The sequence below is a fragment of the Macrotis lagotis genome, chromosome 1 (assembly GCF_037893015.1).
Source record: "Macrotis lagotis isolate mMagLag1 chromosome 1, bilby.v1.9.chrom.fasta, whole genome shotgun sequence".
Taxonomy (NCBI): Eukaryota; Metazoa; Chordata; class Mammalia; order Peramelemorphia; family Peramelidae; genus Macrotis; species Macrotis lagotis.
In genome coordinates, this window is record NC_133658.1 from 479,136,993 (window position 1) to 479,157,824 (window position 20,832).

Below are 20,832 nucleotides of genomic sequence, written 5' to 3' on the forward strand. Positions count from 1 at the left end.
AATTACCTAGCTCTGTGGCCTTGGGCATGCCACTTAATCCCATTGCCTTGCAAAAACCTAAAAAATGAACAAACAAACAAAAGAAATGATATATATACTTAGATAAATTACACAATATCTCTGAACCTGTTTCCTTATCTGTAATATGAAAAGTTGAACTAGAAGATCAGTAAATTCTTTTCCCTCTCTAGCATTCTAACAATTTTATGATTCTCAATTTGGCCTAAAGATATTTGGTATCAATAATATACATTTGATTGATAGCTTTTATTTTTATTTTACCATCATTTCCAAATATATTCCCTCCCCCAAAGAGCCATTCCTTGTAACAAAGGATAAAAAAGTAAGGGGGGGGGGGGGAGTCACTGTAGCAAAATTAATGCAAAATTATATATCAATTGAATCTATGCAACATTCCACATCCAAAGGAGAAAAGTGCATTTTCATTCTCTTTGAGGACAAGATTTATCACCATAGTTAATGTTCAGTTTTGTTCTTAAAGGTATTCCTAAGCATGTGCTTTCCAAGGAGTCTAATTAATCTTCTGTCTTTCTCTAGAGGGCTCCTAAATGGCCCAGTTTACCAAGTCAAACTACAAAGCTGTTGTTATGATGGCAAACGAGATGCTTCCAATGCTTGAGCAAAATTGGAAGTAAAAATGGAACCCTTTAGCAGGGTATTCCTTTTACCATTCTGGGTGTTTCCAATAAAACATTTACCTAGTTTCATAAAAATTTTATTTGAAGCACAGTATTCTTAAAAGGAATATTTAATAAATAATTGTTGAATTGACTTCCCATTTTCAAAACTGAGTCTCTCAACCAGAAAATAACTTGATCATAGTCAAACAGCTAAGGACATCAGTGTCAAGATTTGAATCCAGATCTGCAGATTCCAAGTCTGTCACTTTTCCCACATGCCCCTGCTTCTTAGAGTCAAAATAACAAAGCAATAAAGAAGCATCTCTACAATCATTCCAGTGTTGTTCTGGAATTAGAGGCAGGGAACAAGAATCTATATAAAAATAAGGTGAAGTACAGAGTAGATGTCAAAACCTTTAAAAAAAACACAACAATTTCTAGCAGGTTAATCCAAACTGTATTTCATAAAACCACTCAAAAAAAGAAATGGTGGTGAGTTAGCAAAACTACCCACAGAATGTACCTGAAGATGTCTTAGGAACTGGAATGGTGGCTTCTGGTGTGTCCATAAAACTATCCAGGAAAAAAATAGATAAAGGAAGGTGTTTTCTTCTGTTCTTGTTATGCTGGCAGCTCATCTATTGCTATGAATGTGGAAATGAAGGAGTAAATAAGTGGAATGGAAACTGTGCCCACATTATTTATATAGCACAACCTGAAGGAGTGAAAGTTCTCATTCAGCATTCTCTTCCATGTGGGTGTGGATTGGCATATGGCTAAATAGATCTTACTGTTACTAAGAGAAGCCCAGGTCTTTACTATATAAAGATAAACAGGTGAATTGAAAAAGGAAAATTAAGGAGAAAATATGTAGTTGTGAAAGAAAAGTAATGGAATCAACTCTAATGCTCCAGGTAATCAAATGTGCTGTATTTTTGAAATCTGTGTGCATGCACACTCAGAGATAAAACTCATTGGCCTGTCAAAAGAGAGAACATACAGAGATTCTATTCTAAGGCTATGTCCATCAACTGGAAAGGCTTCAGCAAAGAAATGTCATTTGAAGAGTTGTAAGCCCCAATATGAGGCAGCTAGATGGTGAAGTAGATAGAGCACTGGGCTTGGAATCAGAAAGACATAAGACCTCATGAATCTAGACTCAGACACTTAACTGTATGACCTGGGCAAGTCACTTCATTGTTACCTCAGTTTCCTCATCTGTCAAATGAGCTGCAGAATGAAATGGCTAACCACTTCAGTATCTCTGTCAAGAAAACCCCCAAATGGGATCAAGGAGAACTGGATACAACTAAAATAATAGAACAACTACAACCTTCAACTTCATCATTCCCAAATGCCTAGAAATTTCTTAATATTTATTTTGCATAAATTGATGATGATGCTTTGTCTTTCATTTTTGAAAAGTCCATGACATTAGAGAGGTGATGCCATGGCATGCATGTGAATGGGATTTGAGGGAAGAGGGTGCTGTGTTAAATCAACAGTCTCACTGTCTTCTACATAGCCATCTGGGTGTAGTGGCCAGAAATGAATCAGAACAACTGGAGACAGCCTTGGATGTGAGGGAATTAGGGATAAGTTGATTTGCCCCAGGTCACATAGTTAAGTAAATATCTGAGGCCAGTGTAGAACTCAGGTTCTCCTGACTTCAGGGCCTACACTCTATCTGCTATGCCACCTAGCTGCCCTACAATTTTACATAGCTGCCATATATTTTATATAATCTATGCATAAATTCATGTGCATACTCTATATGTTATCTCCAATAGAACATAAAACCCCTGAGGGTAAGAACTGTTTTGTTTCTTTTTTTGTCTCCATTGTCTAACACATGGCAGTGAGAGAAATGATTATTTCTCTTATATCAATAACCAGCTACTATTGAGAAGATCCGGGATTTTTTTCTTTTCTATTTTCTCATTTTCTACTACATCAAATCAGTCCTTAAAGAACAAGGCTCATAATAAGACTGAATTTAACATTCTCCTCAATCATGTTCAGACCCCACCCAACTAGGGAAAATTAGTTCTACATTCATTTTTGTAAGATTTTGAATTCTAAGTTTTTCTCCCTCCTTCCCTTCCCTCCCCACTCCCCAAGACAGTAAGTAATTTGATGTGTATAATACATGTACACTCATGTTAAACATATTTCCATATTAGTCATGTGAAGATTAATTCTGATTAAAGAGTAAAAAGAATTTAATGTACATGAATTTCAATCCATTGTGTTCCTTCTCAGGCTTAGGGAGACTGGGGAGTGGAAAAGAGGTAAATCTTTTATCTAGATTGCCCAAGTCCAGGAGTCATCCAAGAGTAAGAGTGACATAATCAAATTCAGGGTCCCCAACCCATTAGGAGCCTACCTCTCATTATAATGTTCATTCTCTCATTAAATGTATAGCCATCAGAGTTGATTGCTACCTGTTGGGAACATCCATTCTCCCTAGGGCATATAAGTATCTTTTGTTTGTTTGTTTGTTTTGTTTTTTAGGTTTTTGCAAGGCAAATGGGGTTAAGTGGTTTGCCCAAGGCCACACAGCTAGGTAATTATTAAGTGTCTGAGACTGGATCTAAACCCAGGTACTCCTGACTCCAAGGCTGGTGCTTTATCCACTATGCCACCTAGCTGCCCCAGGGCATATAAGTATCAAGATGCCATCATGATCTATCTTAGGTTTAAGAAAGACAGTCAAATGGTCATCTTTTTATTAATTATTTTCTAACCATAATTAATAGAATGATTTATTGCTCAGAAATTAAGTCTCTTGAACGTTTTGTATGTCACAGTTGATACCAAATAAATCCTTGTTGATTGAAGAGAATGTTGAACCATAACTACAGGATGAAATATACATTTTCAGTCGCTGCCAATTCTGTTCTGATCAAAGCAGAAAACAATTGTTATTTATGCTCATTTTATGCCATCAAAACATAAACAATGAATTGTAGAGACTTGGGATAGAGGCACCTTATCGGTTGCCTCTAATTCTTATTTTTTAAAATTCTTGTCCTTCCAGGCAAAAATTCCTCTCCTCTGTAATCTATACCTATCTTCATCCTTGTCTAGCTTAGCTCTACCACTTCCTATACTTCTTCTTCCATAATGACCTCATTCAGTCATTAGCAAATTTCCTTACCTTCTCCATCTATCCCTGTAATATTCCTTTTATCTCCTGGCACTTAATAAAACCTCACCTTCTGAAGGAGATACTATATTTACTACCAGTGGTAGAGCTAGGAGAAGTTGGTATATTCCTTCCTCTTCCCTGCTTCTCTCATACCCTTGCTCTGCTAACATCATTCCAGTCATCTCAGTCCTTGTCATTTATTATTTTCCAGAACATGTTTCTATCTTCTCCAATTATTTTAGCATTAGGAACACAATTTTCCTTTGTGCTCTAATTTTTGTTATCCTCTATGATTTCAATATTCATTGTAATGACTATCCCTAACACTCAAGGGTAGGGAGGTATTTGTATACCTTTGCCTGATAAATACCAGGATCTCCACAAAAACTTGTTGATTAAGAGCATCCCCCTTTAATGTCACCTTCCTTCTACTTAAGGTATATCTTGCACATATCTACTTAATCATATGATGTCTCTACATTAGTAGGGTCCATTGTCACTACTCTTTTTCAATATTGTACTAGAAAGTTAGTTATAGCAATAAGAAAAGAAAAAGAATTGAAGGAATTAGAATAGACAATGTGGAAATAAAATTAGCACTCTGTAGATGAAAGATGGTATACTTAAAAAATTCTAGAGAATCAACTAAAAACTAGTTGAAATAATGAATAATTTTAGCAAATTTGCAGGATATAAAATAAATGTCTGTAAATATCAGTATTTTTCTTTTTTAAATTAAATTAATTTTTTTCTAATTACATGAAGAGATAGTCTTCAACATTCATACTTTTGCAGGCTTTTGAGTTCCACATTTTTCTACCACCCTCCCTTCCCTTCCCCCTTCCCATGGCAGTGAACAATTCAATACAGGCTATGCATGTATTTAATATATTTAATATATTTTTCAATATTTCACAACAGCCATGTTGTAAAAGGGAAATCAAAACTAAGAGGAAAACATGGAGAGAAAAAAGATGAAAGAAGTTTTTAAACGTGAACACAATATGCTTTACACTAAATTCAGACTCTATAGTTCTTTCTCTGGATGTGGATGGCGTTTTTCATAACAGGTTTTTTAATCATATATAAAAAATGATCTAAATCACTATTGATTAGAGAAATACAAATTAAAATAACACTGAAAACTCCCTCACTCCTATCAGATTGACTTGACAGAAAAGGAAAATAATTAATGTTGGATGCAGTGTGGGAAAACTGGGACACTAATACATTCTTGTAGTTGTGAACTGATTCAACCATACTGGAGAGCAATCTGGAACTATGTCTATAGGTCAATAAAACTATGCATATCCAGTAATAACATACTAGGTCTGCATCCCAAAGAGATTTTTCTTAAAAGGAGGAAAGGACCTATTTGTACAAAAATATTTATAGCAACTCTTTTCATAGTCGCAAAGAATTGAAAATTGAGAGGATGTTCATCAACTGAGGAATGGCTAAACAAAGTTGTGATATGATTGTAATGGAATACTATTGTGCTGTAAGATGATGAACAGGCACATAAATCTGGAAAGACTTATGTAAACTGATGCAAATTGAAGTGAGTAGAACCAGGAGAACATTGTATACAGTATCAGCAATACTGTATCATGATCAATTGTGAATGATTTAGCTATTTTCAGTAATATAGTGGTCCAAAACAATTCCAAAGGACTAATGATAAAAAATGCTATCTATCTCCAGAAAAAAACTGGTGGAATCTGAATGCATATTAAAGCATGCTATTTTTTACTTTCTATATTTTTCCTTGGTTTTCTTTTACTTTGGGTCTGCATCTTCTAACACGAATAATTTGATAATATATTTTACATGATTGAAAATATATAATTTATGTCAAATTGCCTCAAGAAGGCAGTAGGTGAGGGAGGGAGAGAAAATTTGGAACTCAATTTTTTAAAAATGAACATTAAAAAATTGTCTTTACATGTAACTGGAGGAAAATAAAATATTATTTAAGAAATTAGGATCTTTTTTAGTTTTTATTTTTTGCCTTTCTTTTTCATATCCCATACTTAGCATAACACCTGGGACATAATAAACATTTAACAAATGTTTGTTACTTAATTGGTGGATTAATATCCACCAATTGTGCTTTAACCCTGTTCTCCCTTCTCTCTTTTGATAATCTCACCAGTTACCATTGTTCAATTATCCCTCCTTTAAAGATTATTCCTAATTCTAAATCTCCAGCATTTGATCTCATACTAGAATCCCAGGCCCAAATTTCCAACTAGACACCTCAGTGTCACTTTCCTTTATTTCAACTTCATCCAAGCCAAGACCACTAATTCTGGGGATCCTTGAAGACTGTTTTAGACCTTCTCCTTTCCTACTATTCTATCTCTCTTGAGGTTCTCATGAGCTCCCCATCAAGTTCAACTTTCATTTCTATGTGGATGATTTCCAGAATACAACCCTAATCTCTCTCCTGAGTTCCAGTTCCATATTACCAGCTGCCTTCTAGACATTTCCAACTATAGGGCCTGTAATTTAACATATTCAAAATAGAATTTAGTATTTATCTCTCAATCACACGCTTCATCCAAATTTCCTTAGTATTGTCAAGTGCAAGATCATGAACCCAGTCATCCAGATCTGCAACTTTGGTGTCATCCCTACTGCCACTTATTATACATATCTAATGGTAATCAACAAGTCTCAAACCTGTCACTGAGAGAGTGGGATGGTCTACCTCAAGTATATGAAACTTCCCCCAGTGAAATGGGTGGATGAGAACAATTTGTTGCAACAGCCATGAAGGTGACTGAAACAAGCACAAGGAGCTTGGTCAGATATCAAAGACACCAAGGTTATCCACTATATCCTGGGCCATCCTAGTCAGCTTGACTTTTGAATTGCCACTGAATTTCAGTGACTCTAGAAAAGAGGGTAAAGTTGCTGACTTTGTGCAATTCTGCTTCACTTAAATCTAATTCACTCATGAGTTAAGACATCACCCTTGTGTTGATCATCTTCAAAAATGAAGGACACACGGGGGCAGCTAGGTGGCAAAGTGGATAGAGCACCAGCCCGGGAGTCAGGAGGACCTGAGTTCAAATCTGAAATCAGACTCTTAATAATTGCCTAGTTGTGTGACTTTGGGCAAGTCAGAACCCCATTGCCTTGCAAAAATAAACAAACAAAAAAAACGGACATACAACAAAACATATCTAATCACTTGCCAAATCTTGTTTCTCTATGGCATTTTTTATCTATCTATCTATCTATCTATCCATCTATCTATCTATGCTTTTCACTTCAGTCACACAAATACAACCCTCAATCAGATCCTTATAACTTTTTGAGCAGTTTTATTATAATTATTTTAAAATTGTCCTCTCTGGCTTAAGTCTATCCCTCTGTCTCTTTCTCACACACACAGCCTTTTGCCTCATTTCTTATCAATGAATGGGTATTGTCTTAGATTGAGAGCTGAGAAAGACCTAAACTTATAAAGGTCAAGGTCTCCACTGCATCCAGCGTCATCTCTAATTGTCCTGATCAATATCTTTCCATTGGATCCAAATGGTTCAGAAGGAGAAAGTGAGACTGGTGTCTTTACTGTATTTTCCTGAAAAATAAGACCTAAGCAGAAAATAAACCTTTGCATGATTTTTTTTCAGGATCTCACAATATAAGCCTACCTCCAAAATAAGTCCCAGTTAAGGTTGCCAGCCAGCCAGATGCTTTTAGTACAATTGCAACACGTGACAGATGTATTGAAGTATAAAATAATAAAATTTACATATAAGTATAAATAAATACTATTGATATTAATACTTAAAATAAATGTTATAATTAAGTATTTGTTAAAACTCAAGGGGTACCTTTGGACAGAGGTAAAAGCCTATGTAAACAAACGAACTTGAAACTTTTTGACTAACGACCATTCAGAGTACAGACACAAGGCTCTTGTTAACCTCTGAATGAAAGAAAGCCCCACCTCTAATCGTCACTACAGGCAAGAAAGACATTTATGTTCTTGGAACTGAAAAAGCCTGGTTGATACAAGCAGTTATAAGAATGTGGGTCAATTTAATGCTGCCACTGTTTTATGAGATGGCCAAAGAGATCTGCTAGTCTGGGATTCAGCCAGCACTCTCTGAGATAAAGACATGAAGAATTTCCTTGCAGAGAGAATAGCTCAAATAATGATTCCTGCAGGAATGACTGCCTATCTCCAAACATCCTCTGAAAATAAGCTCTAATGTGTCTTTTGAAGCAAAAATTAATATAAGATTGGTCTTTTTTTGAGGGAAATATGGTACCATAATAGTTAAATAGTCTCCCTACCTCCATTTCTTTCCCATCTCCAATCTGTTCTTCAGTAGATAAAATAAGCCTCAGACTTTATCAATAACTTGCTCAAACTCTTTATTGCTTACCTACTATCTATAAAATAAAATACAAATTCCTGATATTAATGGTGTTTTGTAATGTGACTTTCACCTAACTGTGTCCTATCTACCCTGTTATTGCTTTATTCACAGTCTCCTAACATATGTTCCTGCCAACTGACAATGCCCTCTGTGACTGGAAAGCAATTCCCTCTTCACTCTTTTCAGATGAAAATGGATCCATTTCTTCATCCCAGTTCTAGTTCAGATGTTACCTTCAGAAAGTCTTTTTTATTGTTCAATTGTTATTGAACAACTATGTTGAACAGCTATGTCCACCTCTTCATGATTCTATTTGGGGTTTTCTTGAAAATTATACTGCAGTGGTTCAGCATTTCCTGCTCCAGCTCATTTTACAGATGAGGAAACTGAGGCAACAGGGTGAAATGACCTTCCCAGGGTCTGAGGACAGATTTGAACTCTGGAAGATTAGTTTTCTTGACTCCAGTCCTGATCCCTGTATCCACTGTGCCAACTACTTCCTCTCAAAAAGCCTTTACTGTACCTTGTGCGATGGCCAACTTCTCCCATTTCCAAAGTGATCTCTCCTTCCTGCTATTATCCAGATCCTTCTTTTGCCTTTGCCATATTCTATTTTCTCAGATCTAGAGCTGGAAAGTACCTCAACTCAGATAATTCCAGTTCAGTCAGTTTTGTGAAATCCCCTGCATAATCCCTATTGCCTGACTTTCTCTCCTAGAATAATCAAGTCATTTCCCTCTTCTGCCTTGGTCTCATTGATAATAACTGATGAAAAGTTGGAGTGCACCTAGATTTTGAAGAAAACCTGTTTCCTTATTGGACAATTTAGTTTATCTTCATGAATAATGGTTTTATCTCTCTGAGTCAAAGTAAGATAAGATCTGGATAACAAATTAAGGCTTTTTTTTTTAAGAGAGATGTTTTGAAAGGAATAGATCTGGGTTCACTAATTGGCGTGATACACGAAATGAATGCACGTAGCAGACATCCTTCCATTTCTCTAGTACAGTATCTGGCATAAAGTTGACACATTTAATAAATGTGAATTAAAGTAACTTGTCACATCTATTTTGTCCAATTAATTTGGTTTTGTTTTTACTGGAACAAGGAGTCTTTTTTTATTTACCATGCTGCCTTCTCCAAGAAAAAAGAAAAACAATGATAAACAAAAAGAAGAAACACATGAATCAACTCAAAATGGGAACAAAGAGAATACCAACTATAAGAAAGGATTTATCTTGATGAGTGAGTACATTAGAAGTAGTGATAAAAATGGAATTAATTTACTTTGAAAAATCCATCTACACTAACTGCAGAACTGGTCCTGCCCTTAGATGGAGCCAATGCTGCCTATCTAGTTTCATTTGGGAGCATCAAAAGGCCTAGTTTCCCCCAGATAGCTACTGTACCTCCATTACACTGAGAATATTCATGATAGATAAAAACATAAAATGACTAGGGATCAAAAATTCATTCTTCTGACCATATCAATTAATTAGGCAATGGCAACTGCCTAACCAAGTAGACCAGACCTTCTCAGCTTAGACCTGGATCCTAAATACAGGGGAACAATTTTTACACATTAAAAGCAATTGATCATATGAAGTCAACTAATTAAAAGAATTTCTAATTGAATAAAATATTAGGGACTTTCCAAGTTGGGAGGGGGAGAGCAAACAGGTACAATTTACTGAAATCAGAAAAGGAGGTATCTCATTAACCTCAAATGTCTGTAAATAAATCAAAGGAATATGGAAACAATAACTGATTGATCAGTGTGGGATCAGTTTTCAGGTATGACATGGGGGTTGCTTGGCTTTGGGGTCAGGAGGACAGGAGTCTGAATTTGGCCTCAGACACTTGTCATTTACTAATTGTATGTGACCTTGGGCAAGTCATTTAATCTTGATTGCTTTGCATCCAGGGTCTTCCCCAATTGTCCTGATTCATATCTGGCGACTGGATCCAGATGACTGTGGAGGAGAAAATGAAACTGGTGACTTAGAACAACATCCATCACTCAGATCCAATTCATGTGCTTGTCACAGCATCACCTCCCTGATGTCATGGTCTTCTTCAAGAATGAAGGACAATCATCATCATCATCATCATCATTATCATCATCATCATCATCATCATCATCATCATCATCATCATTGGTTGAGATGTGCAATTGTGAGAAAACTCCTTGGTTTCTGATCAACAAAACCTAGATTAAAGGTCTCTAAGTAGTAGATAGGAGTGGTCCAGCTACCTAGCCATTACAATGCCATTTCTAAACAGAAGAGTCTGGAGGACCTCTCAGTTTCTAAGGAATCCCTCTTTCATTGTGGGGTGACCGCACTGGATACTTTTCATGAAAGAGGTAGACACTTTTGGCAAAAATACTTGTAGGTAAATTTCAGAAAATCCTGGAAAGACTTACATGAACTAATGCTAAGTAAAATGAGCAAAAAACGGGGAGAACATTGTAAATAACTACAGCAAAACTCTGTGATAATTCAACTATAAATGACTTTGTTTTCAGTAATATAATGATCCAAAACAATTCCAAAGGATTTTTGTTAGAAAATGCTAACTACATCCAGGGAAAGAATTGATAGAGTCTGAATGCAGATTGAAGAATACTATTTTTACTTTATTTTTTACTTTTTCCCCTTTTGTTCTGTTTCTTCTATCATAATATGACTAATATGGAAATACTTTTTCATGATTGCATATATATATAACATATATCAAATTGCTTACCATTTTAAGGAGAGAGAAGGGAAGGAAGGAGAAAAATTTGGAATTAAAATTTTTTTAAATGAATGTGAATAACTGGATTAAGTAAAATGCTATTTAAAAATATGCTTCCCCCACTTTATGTTTCAGTTGATAAATAAAAATCAGAGAATCATTAAACATCTTTCAAGGAATTTTCTATGATTTCAATTCATACATGGAAGAGAGTCTTTAAGGGAACAATCTGCAGTTGCCTTAATTTGCTAATTTACAATTAGTAAACAATAATAGGGAGTGGAGGGCACAATAGACTGAGTGCTAGGCCCATAGAAATTAGGAAGTTAGGAAGATCTGAGTTCAAATTAAACCTCAAACACTAGCTATGTAATCCTGACAACCTCAATTTGCTTTAGTTTCCTCAACTGTAAAATGGGGATAATAATAACATCTGTCTGTCAGAGTTGTTGGTCAAGGGAATTAATGTTTGTTAAAGCACAGTTCCTGACCCATGGTAGGTGCTTTATAATTGCTTATTCACTTCCCCTTCTCAATAAGTATTTGTTGCTTGGTTCTTGCCCCTCATTTTCGAAGAAGATCAAAATGACATCACTATGCTAGACAAATGACAGTGTGTCCAACTGTGGCTGATCAGACCAACACAAGCTCAGAATGTTCTGCCACAGGTTGGGCACAAATAGTTCATATGAACACCTGGGGTGAGTACTCCAAACTTACCTATCTCACATTTCCTTTGAGCTGCTTCCATTCTGCCTTGTTCATAGAGCACAGCACCCTCACTGATGAGGGCACTCATACTAGGCATTCCTATGCAGGATCTCCCATGTTACACAATCAATTATAGTGTTCTTAAGAGAGATCTTCAGGTGTCCCAGGATTGCTTCTTCTGACCCCATTGTGAGCACTTGCCCTGTGTGAGTTCTCCAAAAAAATAGGTTTTCTTGGCAAACATACTTCTGGTATTCTAACAACCTGATCAGACAATCATAGTTGCATTTTCTGTAGTGACATTTGAATGCTTGGCATTTTAGCTCAAGAAAGGACTTCAGTGCCTAGTATCTTTTTCTGCCAGGTGATTTCCAGAATCTTCCTAAGACAATTTAAAATGGAAGCAATTCAGTTTCCTGCCACGACACTGGTAGACTGTCTAGCTTTCACAGGTGTATAGCAATGAGGTTGGCACAATGACTCTCTAAACTTTTATTTTGATAGTCACTTTAATACCTTTTTCTCTCCCACACTCTCTATCAGAACCTCCAAAATACAGAGCTAGCTCTGGCAATGAGTATGTCAATGGTGTGTCTCCCTGGAAAATACCTGGCCAAGGAAAATGAACTCATCCAAAGTACTCATTACTTTGCTGTAATTGATGGTTCCACATATGGATGGTGTGGTTCTGGCTGATGGAGCACCTGTGTTTTCATGGTGTTTCTTTGTTAGGCCAAAATTTTGTATAAATATCAGTGAATTGAACTATACTTTGTTGCATCTAAGCTTCAGAAGCTGCATTGTTGTTCAATCATCTGCAAACAGAAGAACATGCACCCACACTCTCTCCTCTTTGGTCTTGTTAGGAATAGTAAAGTGGTAAGGGTGATGTCTTTTGTGTGACTAAATTGGATTTAGGTGAGGCAACGTGGCACAAAGTTGTTGGCTAACCTCACTCTCTCTTCCAAAGAATCAAGACAACTGATAATGGCTCTAGTTTCTGCAGATGACCTTGGTGTCTTTGATGTTTAACCAAGCTCTAAGAACTCCACAGCACATGCTTCAGCTGCCTTCATGGCCTTTGGAATGAAGTATTCTCATCCACTCATTCCACCAGTAGAAGACTTCACATACTTGAGGTAGACACCCCTCCAACTCAATGAAGAGTTTGATACTTTCTTGGCTAACCCTCAACCTGGTTCAGTCCTTCTCAACAGTTTACTGGGGTGTGACCACTGTGCAAGCTACAGCTTCTTGGAGCCACGGATGAGTTAGGTGACTCAGGTGGATATCAAAGGTGGAAAACAGCCCTGAAAATGACTCGGCAGCCCTCACACCAGAGGTTCTAATCTTCCTTGAACACACCCTACACCCAGTATGATATTGGGATTTTCTTTTATCTGACCCTTACAATCAATTGGGTGACTAAAGAAGTGTTCTGCTATAAAAATATCATTTGGAAAAAACCTAGGTATTCCCTTTTCACTCCTTTATTGAAGATTTTTTTTTTTAGGTTTTTGCAAGGCAAATGGGGTTAAGTGACTTGCTCAAGGCCACACAGGCAATTATTAAGTGTCTGAGGCCGCATATGAACTCAGGTACTCCTGACTCCAGGGCTGGTGCTCTATCCACTGCGCCACCTAGCTGCTCACATTGAGGATATTTGTGATGGGTAGATAGAGTATTCTCAGAAAAATTTTGTAGAAAGAGGAAAACAGTATTATGGGTCACCAGTTCTGGATATTTCTTTGATCACCCTTTCCAGTAATCATTTTTTTCCTGATTTTTCTCAAATATTTGGTTTTTGGTTTCTTGATTTTTCCCAAACATTTGTGTTTTTTTTTGGGGGGGGGACTGTTTTGGATACCTTTCAGATATCTTAGAAACTGAGGCAGTTAGTTGGTGCAGTAGAAAGAACTCTGGCCCTGGAATCAGAAGGATCTGAATTCAAATCTATTCACTTGAATTCACTTGAAATTTACTGACTGTGTGTCACTCTGGGCAAGTCACTTAATCCTGATTACTTCACCAGAAGAAGGGGGGAATAAAGATCTTGGAAATCAATTCCCCAGCACCCTCAAAATTATGTTACCTCCAGTGAAAACCTCTGCTGTGTTTTTTTGGTCTGGTACAGCTGCTCTTCCCACTTGTTTTCTGTAGTATTAGCACCATGCTGTGATGTGAGAATCCAAATGTTGGGGCTGCACCATTAAGTTTTAGACTGGTCTTTTTTCATTTTAATTTCTGCCAGTTTCTCCATTGGTTTATTTTTCCTTCCACTGCTTCCACTATTCTCCTCCATAAGAACTGGAGTTGCTCTTGGCTGCTGCCCGATCTCTCTGCTTATCAAGAAGACCAAATATTTGCCAGTCATAGAGGTTAATAGCCTCATTTAATCTTCTTGTTATAATGATTAGCTTACATCAATTAAACTTCCTTAGGAAATAGTGATTGACTATGTCAATCCATCTTCTTTTATTGACTTCCCATTTTTCAACTTATTGTTTAACTATATCACACTGGAGTTTTCTCAATTGTAATCCATATTTTCTTATTTTTATTCTTTCTTCTAATTTAGTACTGATGTGATTCTTCCTTTAACTAATTAATGGTTTCATTTTAAATGGGAAGTTGATTGGGAAATGACACATCAATAATCAGTCTATTAGAATATGTTCATTGCATTGACCCATCAATCATTTCCTATCTTTTAGAATATATTTAAATTCATTTTTGATGTGCAATTGTGTATAGCTTATCCAATATTTCCTAACTTGCTTCAAAGAAATTATTTGTGATACATAAGTAGGAGGTTTTTGTTCACTCTTCTAACCATAAAAAGGGAATAATAATAACTCACTTAAGGGTTTATAGAGTAAATACAAGAGATGGGGAAAAAAACACCCTCCTTTGGAATGAAGGCTAACCTTCCAATGGTAATCCAGAAGAAACTTTGCCTTTGTAATAAACTTGACTTTTATAGTCAGCCCTAGGATATATTTGAAATAAAAATTAAACCAATTTTTAAGGAGGGGGGGAAAGTCAAATTGGCAGTCTCACTCAGATACCTCCTATAAATTTTTATGCAAATAGTGATTATAATGTTGAATATAATAACACCTTACATTTATGGCAACAAAATGTTTTATATACACTACCTTATTTGAGCCTTACAACAACTCTGTGAGGTAGATGGCACAAATTATTTTCTCCATTTTTTAGCTTAAGCCATTGAAGCTTAGAGAGGTTTATAAAGAGATTCATTGGAAAGTATGCTGAATTTGGAATTAAAAGATATAGGTTCATATATCAGTATTAACATTTACTACCTATGTGACCTTGAGCAAATCACTTATGATAAGGTCCCTTCGTTGGGTCTCAGTTTCCTCATTTGTAAAATCTGTTTAAAAAAAATTATGGGGGCAGCTAGGTGGAGCAGTAGATAAAGCACTGGCCCTGGAGCCAGGAGTACCTGGGTTCAAATCCGGTCTCAGACACTTAATAATTACCTAGCTGTGTGGCCTTGGGCAAGCCACTTAACCCCGTTTGCCTTACAAAAATAAACCTAAAAAAAAAAATTATGGAAATTGGATCACTTAACCTTTGGAGTACCCTCTGACTCTACTTCACTTTCCCAAAAACCATATAGCTATCAAGTAACAGGCTTGCTCAAATCTAGGACTTTTTTCCAGTATTTGATATAAAAAACAAACAATAATATCCAAGTCTTTAATATTTGAAATCTTCCCAGATTTTAATAAACCATGTTTTGAAAAAATTTTTTTGATTTCCTAGAAATTCAAGATAGGTGAGTATATTTTTTAAATCACCCAGATGGTCTTATTTATTGTTTTCTATGATTGCTAACATTTATATAGCACTTTAAGGAAAATTACTTCATGGGTGTTATCTCATTTGATGATGATGATAGAAATTCTATAAGGTATGTGCTTTTATTATCCTTGTCTCCATTTTATGAAGGATAAAACTGAAGCTGAAAATATTAAGAGATTTGCCCAGAGTTGAACCACTGGTAAGGATGAGAGGCAGAATTTGAAGTCAGGTCTTTGGAACTCCAAGTTCAACATTGTAATACCATGTCATTACTTAGTTATTCTCTCATACCTAAACACATGAAGAAGCATGTAGGATATGATAGTACATGGGAACTCCCTCCACCACACAATAGAAAAATCCAACAGCATCTGCCTTTACTGTCTCTTATGTATTCAACATATTCCTAATGCTTTTCCCCCATTGCAGAGAGCTATGTCATTAGCTTCTTTAAAAAAAAAATCCTCCCCAGCTTTCTCCATGATAGTGTTTTGTTAGCTGGGTTCTCTTGAATGGTCAGAGGCTGATGAAATCTCTACCCAGGCAGCCTAAGTAAATAATGTGGCCAGGACTGGGGAAGTAACATGTGAAGTTCTCTTGATAGTCTTTTATCAATAATAAAGCTGTGTAACTCGTAATTATAGTTTCAGGAGGAATTAGCCAACATGCACAATTTGACAGCCCTGTCACTTGAAGATTACCACTACTTCATCTCCTTCCATAATAGAGTCATTTTCAGGCGAAACCCTTCCAGAGTGGGAAGAAGCCACTTAGAGAAATAATTGCCATACTCTGTTGTCATGGTAACCGACTCACTTTAATAGAGAAGAGTTTGTGTTTATGTACTGGGGGTGGATGGGAATGAACTTCATCTGAACTCTGAAGTACCTTTTAAAGAAAATCCTTCCTTTTAGGCCCTTTTACTATCGAAAGTTCACCTCCTTGAAACTATCCCATCTCTCTTCCATTCCCAACAGCTAGCTAGAAATGACTTCTCTCATTCCCACCCCAATTATTTCACTTTAATATTTTATTTTTTTCCAATTACAAATAAACATATTTTTACATTTTAAAAAATTGTGTTCCAAATCTCTTTTCTCCTGCTCTCTCTTCACTGAGAAAGCAGTTTGAAGCAAATTATACAAACATTTCCATATTAATCATGTTATGAAAGAAAACATAGACCAAAAGAAAACTCCAAGAAAAATAAAGTTTTAAAAATAGTATGCTTTGATCTACGTCCAATTTCCATCAGTTCTTTCTCTAGAAGTGGATAACATTTCTTATTTTATGTCTTAGATCGCTACATTGCTGGCAATAGCTAAGTGGATGGTTACACTATGCTTTAGGAAAATCATTTTAGCAGCTAGGTGGAGGATGGATTAGAAAGGTACTGTTGTTGTGTTGTTTCAATTGTGACCAATGGTTTTCTTGGCAAAGATACTGGGATAATGTTCCATTTTCTTCTCTGGCTCATTGTACAGTGAATAAACTGAGGCAAACTGTGTTAAGTGACTTGTTCAGGGTCATATGGCTAATAAGTGTCTGACCTCTTTACTAGGGTGGTAGCAATGTAATGAGTAGAAAGAAATGAATCAAATAAAGCAGAAAGAAAAGATCAGATGGGAGAATTGATGTGGAAGTAGAAATGATAAAATTTGGCAAATGATTGGATATGGAGCATGAATAAGAGGAAGAAAATCTTATGATATGAAGCTTATTCATCTCAGTAACTGAAAGGATAGTGGTGAATGGGGATGGATATGGGGGGGGGGGGAATAGACTAAATGAAATCTGTAATGCAGGAAACAAGTCTGCATCCATACCTACTTATCCTATGAGAAATTCTGGCCTAAGTAAAAAAGGGGTTGGGTGCTGAGTTCTTAATCTCCCTACCCTAGAGCAGAATGCTAATTAAGGGATACTCTAGGTCACCTGGAGGGTGGAGAATGTATTAAGGACTTTGGAGGTGGGAGATGGAATTTTCCCATCAGGTGCTGAATTCATGGTTAGCCCCGAATATCCCATGAGGAAGATGGAAACTATAATATGGCATGAGAGTGTGATTGTGTTGAAGAACGAATCCCAATTGTGGGGAGGATAGGATTCATTCCATCTTCTTATCCTGATTGACTGACTGATCATGTATTCCCCTTAGGACATGATGGGGACCCACTTAGAGAAAGGGTATAGAACATGTTGTCAGATGTATTAGATTTGAACATCACCTCTGAACCTCAACTCAAGATTCTAGGAAATTCACTTAGTCTTTTTTGATGCTTATGGATTTTTTTCATCTGGAAAATGGGGATAATAACACCTGTGCTACTTATTTTTATCAGTGATAATGTGGGCCCTGTGAAGTGACTTGTTATCATAAAACTTGTAGTAAATAGCAGAATAATAAAAATTATTTTCAATCTCAAAGAATTAATGAAGAAGCATATTATCCACCTCCAGACAAAGAATTGATATTGTCTGAATACAGATTGAAGTGTGTTATTTTTCACTTACTTTTTTTTCATTCTTTTTTCAATTTCAAGTCTTCTTGGACAAAATGACAAATATGGAAGTGTTTTACATGATTGCATGTATAATCTTTTTCTGATTGCTTACTCTCTCAGGGAGTGGGGAAGGAAAGGGAAGGATAGAATTTGGAATTCAAAACTTTTTTTAAGGTTTTTTTTTGCAAGGCAATGGGGTGAAATGGCTTGCCCAAGGCCATACAGCTAGGTAATTATTAAGTGTCTGAGGTCAGATTTGAACTCAGATACTCCTGACTCCAGAGCTATCCACTGTGCCACCTAGCTGCCTCTGGAATTCAAAACTTTAAAAAAAAGTGTTGACAATTGTTTTACCATAATTGGGGAAAAAATAAAATATTATGTTTCTTAAAATGGAAAGTTAAGACTTAAATACTAATTACTCAACTTTGACTCTTGTGAGGAATGAAGGGCATTGTTGGTCTTCACAGGGTGTGAAGGGGGCCCCCCTTCGAAATCATTACAAAGGAGGAATGACCTCAGTCAATCACAAAACTGGGAGAGTTCTCCTAATCCTATTCCAAAGATGATAAACTAGTCCTTAACCGGTCAAGAGTAACCTAGTCTTGCCCTTCTCCTTTGCACGTGCTGAAAGAGGTCTATCTGTTCTTGTTCATCAGTATAATGAGCAGGGTGGGGAAACATATAGGAACCAATGTATCATTTAGATTTGTGACCCCAGCCTATGACTGGCATGAATAGGACAGGAACAAAGTCTTTCAAAATGCATATAAGATCTTGTATGTTGGGATTTCCCTGCCCCTCTCTCCCACCATGAGAGAACTGTGCCATTTTGTTAAGATATCTTAATAAAAACCATTTTAATCACTCTGGACTAAGTATTATCGAGCCATTTGTAACAATTTTATAACAACAGGCTATAAGCCTAATAGGGACAAAACAAGGGATGATTAGGAAGAAATACATTTAGATCTTGTCTTGGTATTAGAATAATGAAATTAAATTAGCCACACATTTATTTTTAATAGTATTTTACTTTGTCCAATTACATGTAAAAACAGTTTTCAATATTCATTTTTTGAAAGATTTGGGGTCTCAAAATTTTCTTCTCTCCCTCCCACTGTACCCAAGTGGCAAGAAATCTGATTTAAATTATACTTGGTATAATGATGTAAAATATATTCTCACATTAGTTATCTTATGAAAGAAGAAACAGAAAAGGGAAAAAATGAAAAACAAAAACAAGTGAAAACAGTTTACTTTGGTCTGCATTCAGAATCCTTCAGTTCTTTCTCTGGAGGCAGATAGCATTTTCTATCATGAGTTTTTCGGAATTGTCTTGTATCATTGACTGAGAAGAGTTAAGTCAATCCTAACAGATCATCACATTGTTACTGTTACTATTAGACATTTGTTAAATGCTTGCTATCTGCAACTCTTGTGCTACTGATAATAGGAAAAATACATTGTAAGAAATAGCTCTTGCTTTCCTAGAGCTTATGGTCTACTATTAGTATGATGCTAATAGCAATTTATATGAAATATAAACTATCTTGTTGTCTAGGTTTATCCATACTTTGGTGTCCAGAATAAATTCCACTTTTCTTAATCTTAAGGGGATACTTAGGATCTTTGATTTCCTCTTACCATACATGAAATATCATCCCTAATATCTACTCCTAATTAAAGTAAATAGTAAACAGATATTGGGAAATCTATAAAGATTAGAATGAACCAAAGAATAAATTTACATGAGTAAGGGAGATCATTGACTGAGAGTAAGAAGCTCCCAGAAAGGGGTATTTAAAAACACTGGCCCTGGAGTCAGGGAGGACCTTGAATTTGACCTAAGACCCTTGAGATTTACTAGTTATGTGACCATGGACAAGTTATTTAATCTCACTTACCTCCCCAAAAGAAGTTCCTAAAGAGAAAAAAACAAATTCACCTAAGTAGTCTTCTCTTACTCTTAACTCTTAGACTATTCTAGGGCTGTAAGTATTGGAAGTTAAAGATCTTGTTGGACATGGAGGACAGCCTTACCCTACATGTCAGCAACTTTGAGCATTCCTAATAATCCTTAATCATTTATATTTAACTGAGAGTTTTCAGTGTCTGTCCCCTGAGCCTGGAACTCTCTCTGATCTCATCTCTGCCTCCTAACTTCCCTATCTTTAAAGTCTCAGTTAAAGTCTGACCTTTTACTAGTAGTCTTCCTTGATCTTTAATTCTAGTGTCTTTCTTCTGTCGATTATCTCCAATTGATCCTGTCTATACCTTTGAATGGGATAAAGTCTGAGATTTCTTCAGTAGAATATTATAGATTAGAAATAGTTGAACTGTGTGTTAGGTCTCTTCTGCCTCTCCTCCTCTGACTGAAATGTAAAGAATAAACTGGCTCTCTTATCTGGATTGAAGTTCAGATGTTTCTCCATTCCTTGTCCTGGAGGGAAAGAACCTGTCTCTGTTTGAATTATATGCTTTTTTCTTTAGATTAATTGATGAGTCTAGATTGTGAAGACCACATTCTTCACTACTGGGGATGGGTCAGTGAGGGGTGGGGTGGGGGTGGGGATTGTGTTAGGATAAATAGATTTTAGATTCCTTGCTCCAGTTAAGGCAGAGTGGGGTCCAATTCTTGAGAATTGAATAAAACTTTTCTCTTCATAACTTGAGAAATCTCTGAATTTTATTTAAGTGGGTAAATTCATCTCACACTTTTTTTTGTAGTTTTTGGTATATTGGTATATTGTTATTGGTATATTGTCTTCTCCCATTAGACTGTGAGATCCTTGAGAGCAGAGTCTATCTTTTATTTTTCTTTGTATATTCAGCATTTAGCACAGTACCTA

General features: G+C 36.1%; 1 protein-coding gene across 4 annotated transcripts in view; it reads right to left on the minus strand.

Moving 5' to 3' along the window:
- The window catches only part of LOC141520018 (regucalcin-like), a 55,710-nt gene that overhangs the window by 28,159 nt on the left and 6,719 nt on the right, over positions 1-20,832 (minus strand). For 3 of the 4 annotated variants that reach the window (XM_074231924.1, XM_074231928.1, XM_074231926.1), the window contains exon 1: positions 1,165-1,295. The exons of the other annotated variant lie outside the window; for it this stretch is intronic. The gene's annotated coding sequence lies outside the window, so the exon portion shown is untranslated. Of the gene's footprint in view, positions 1-1,164; positions 1,296-20,832 lie in introns of those variants that run through there. 4 annotated transcript variants of the gene reach the window in all.